The 3,824-nt window shown below is 44.5% G+C and overlaps 1 non-coding gene across 1 annotated transcript; it reads left to right on the forward strand.

The window, feature by feature from the left end:
- The first annotated feature begins 539 nt into the window (after window positions 1-539).
- On the forward strand, window positions 540-612 carry TRNAK-UUU. Its single transcript has one exon. It is a non-coding gene; the product is annotated as a tRNA-Lys (tRNA).
- The last annotated feature ends 3,212 nt before the right edge of the window (window positions 613-3,824 follow it).

The raw sequence follows: 3,824 nt of genomic DNA on the forward strand, positions 1-3,824 counted from the left end.
GAGCGGCCGCCGGCCAGCAACTTCCGTACTGTACACAGATATAGATTCATTCTTCGTACCTGGTCCAACTTCACAACCCTTCGCGGGTTGGTAAGAAGTCAGTCTTGTTTGGTAAGACTCTATTGAACAAAGCAAAGAAAAGAGAGTGCTCGACCGGAACAACGGCCAACAAAGACCGTAATTACATAGATAACTGCTCCTCCCTTTCTCCGGCTTTAAGGCGAACCGTATGGCGGCCGGAAAGAAAAGAAAGACGACCTCCTCACCTTCTCGTAGATGGTGTCAGTGAGAGCAACTTTAGTATCCCCCGTTGACCTTCTTTTGTAGATAGAATCTTCAATGAGTGGAAACAACTTACTAATAAAGGTGCGCTTGTTGAGTAAGGCCGTTTTCTTGCAGGAGTGCTAACGCGCGCCCTTATTCTTCGCTTGCTCCGCAGTACGAGCCTCATACAGAGCTGCGCCCCTTTAATATGATGAGAAGAGGGGCCGCCCTCTTTTCTGCACCAATCTTTATTTACTACTATCTATCTTTTTTGGGGGTGTATAGCTCAGTTGGTAGAGCATTGGGCTTTTAACCTAATGGTCGCAGGTTCAAGTCCTGCTATACCCAAACAAACCTACCTTACACTATACCTATTCATTAATAAGGATGCGTAGTAACGTTCAAAGATCACTCTTTGGCCTTTAGACTCGCTTCAGCGACTTCGCCCTTTAAGTGAGAAGGGGGTGAGGTAAGGAGTAGTATAAGAGTGGCTCGGTCATCCATAGGCCTCTCCTTATTGGATTCATTCTATTCTATAGGGCGGGGCTGCAGACCAACAATCCAGCAAAAGGGCTTAAAAGCTCCTTTATCAAACCTTCCCCTTTTCAAAAAAAGAAGGTCAGCATCAAAGCCCAGCAAACCCAACCTATACAAAGAGCTCTTTTCAGCCCCTACTCCTAACAAGTGAAAGTAGCTGGCACCCACCATACCTTGCTTCGTGCCCTCGGTTTACTTCACTGGGGCTCTCTTCCCTTGGAACCAGGTATGACAGTTTACTTCTTTTTCTTCACTGACAGCATCCCAATGAAGATGTTCTTTTGTAACTGCCAGGGAGCTGGATCTAATGAATTGATCATAAAATGGAGAGATTTGGTTAACGGGAATGATCGTGGTACTCATTGAAACCCGAACTCAGAGTCGACGAGCATGAAGCAGAACCATCTGAGCACACCGAGCGGCGCATCAAGCAAATAAAGAAGGAGGGAAAGCATCGAATGGGATGTGGGAAGCGAGCTTACCGGTCTTTGCTATGGATCTTTCCCCTCGCTATAGCTACCATGTTCAGTGCCCAAACATAGATATGCCTACCTACATCTTATCTTACTACACCCACTCACCGCTCTTGGAGGTATATGAGACAGACTACGCGCTAACAGCTTTAGCAACAAGGCTATAGGCTAAACAACTAAAAAAGCAAGCATTGAAAGACGCTCACCTAGTGCATTCACCCTAAGGGAAAGTTCCTGAGTCAGTCAACTCAATTACAATCAATCAAAGAAGAGCACTATAAGCTTTCTACGCGCACCCTACGTACATAACTCCGCGATAGGACAGCAAAGGAGACACTAAATACACGCACTACAGAAGAAGCTATGTGATCAACGCGAGAAGCCTAATTGCATTTAGGAAGGAACGCATGCGCATTGGCTAGAGCAGTCACTTCCGGAGTTAGCTCTGCAGATGAAGCAAGCAAAGGCAGAAGGTTGAAAATCCACTCTTGCACAGAGCCTCTTACTCGCCAAGTGGATAGGCAGCAAGCACAACTGGATCTCCTCATCTACGATGCCTCCTTCTTCCATATGTCCGGAAGCCTTATCTTCGTCTCAGAACTCAAGCCCCTTCCCTTTACTCCATAGGGCATTCGACTATTCCCATTCACTCTATCTACTTTGGCTAATAATCTTAAATATCTGGTCATTGGCCCAAGGTCAGCTCTTGTCTATGAAAGTAAGTTCCTTCTCGGTTTCGCATGCCAATTGGCAACTGCTCTATTTCGTATCATCCCACCCAGAGGGAAAGATATGAGGTAATTTATTCATTAATAAAATTTCATTGCCTTAGTTACCAGGAAAGATCTGATGTGAACAAAAGAAGATCATGGTTGAATGCTCACAAGACATGTGACATTGGTTTAAGTTGAATCGACTGTGAACGAATGGGTTAAGCGAAAAAGGGCGTTGATCCAGGATTCGATTCGAGGCTTGACCAATCCGGAAGTTGCTGAAAGAGAAGCGGAAAGGGACATCTTGAACTCAGGGGGAAGGGACGCTAACAAGTACTAAAAAAAGACTTTCCACAAGCTCGATCTTCTATTCAAGGATTCTTCTGCCTCACAAGTACCGGGCGATCCCGACCGCACCGATGCGGCTTAACCATCGTTTATCCACAGATCTTACTTTGAAACAACTTGGAGGGGAAGGCATCCCTTAGAAGCTGCATGAGCACTTTTACCAAAGAATGTAGGGAATAGCTAAATAAAAGGAGCATTACTTCGAACCAACCAGAAAGAAATCCAATTTGGAGTACTAACCAAAGGAGCATAAGCGGAAACGTAGAAAGACCAAAAACCCAGCCTCTTGCTGAACGAGATTATCATTCTCTTTTCCAAGCCCGGTTATTGAACCTATGCTCTACTCAATCCCAAGTACCCGTATACGCTACCTTCCTTGATCGACCCAGAATGTACTATCTCTAGCCGTGAATTCACTACACGAACATTTAACATATGAAAGATAAACGAGATCCATTGCACAAGTATGCTATTTCAATCAGTCCATGCTATCCGCTACACAGGGTTATTCAATTCCGTTTGATTCAAGACAAGCAGGAACGCTTCAAATAGACTACAGTGGACATATTCTATTATTCAGAGAGCCGCATAGACCCTCGATTTAGTTTAGAAACAAGAAGATTACAGCCTAGTAGTAGGTGGAGGCACTAAGTAGCCAAAGGGTATGACGAAAGGCTACAGCTATGCATAGGAAGTCTCAGTTAATGGGATGCCGGGTTCCCTTTGAGTGTAGAAAAGCTGCTGCTCGATTTGAATTGAGGCTTCGCTTCCAATCGCCATAGTGAAACTTCTGATTAGCCCTACTCTACTAGATTAGCCATAGCTAATTCGATAAAGGAGGGGTGAAAGACTAAAATTTCGATATATGTAGAAAGGGCACGACCTTTTTAGAAACAAAGACTACGAGACTTTTATCCATCCACTGTTACAAGAATGGTATGTGCCTCCATTAGGAAGAGAGGGAGAATGTGACTCAGTTTCGGTTGAAGTTGGCTTGCTGGATCTTGGAGTTGAACGTGAATAATTGTGAGAAATTACCCCCTTGTGTATACTTCTGTTCCTAAGGGAAGGGGCTTACTCATATATATAATATAAAAAAGAAAGTTTGCACTTAATCTATTAAGGCCAATCTTCTGATCCTCAACTATTCTCAACCCTCGGAGTCTAAAAAAAAAGATGTGTATCTTGCTATTGGTATCAATCGGTCCTCTCTTTCCTTTTGGTGGCGCATGCTTAGATTACCCTTATTCTTCATCTTCTCTACCCTTCGGTTGCTTAGGGCGCCCTGAGGGATTCGCCTCTAGGAGAATAGTTATTGATCACATAGCTTGGGTACTAGAAGTTGCTGATCGTATCATTCGGGCAGAGCCTGGGTCCCTTTGTATTATGTATAGCGCAGCTCCCTCTTTCTTTTGCTAGTTTTGTTCCGATCGATGAAGGAAACTCGGTAGCGCGCGGATTCGTTTTCCTATTTCACTGGGATCGGTCC

This window comes from Vigna unguiculata, unplaced genomic scaffold (genome assembly GCF_004118075.2).
Source record: "Vigna unguiculata cultivar IT97K-499-35 unplaced genomic scaffold, ASM411807v1 contig_543, whole genome shotgun sequence".
Lineage (NCBI taxonomy): Eukaryota > Viridiplantae > Streptophyta > Magnoliopsida > Fabales > Fabaceae > Vigna > Vigna unguiculata.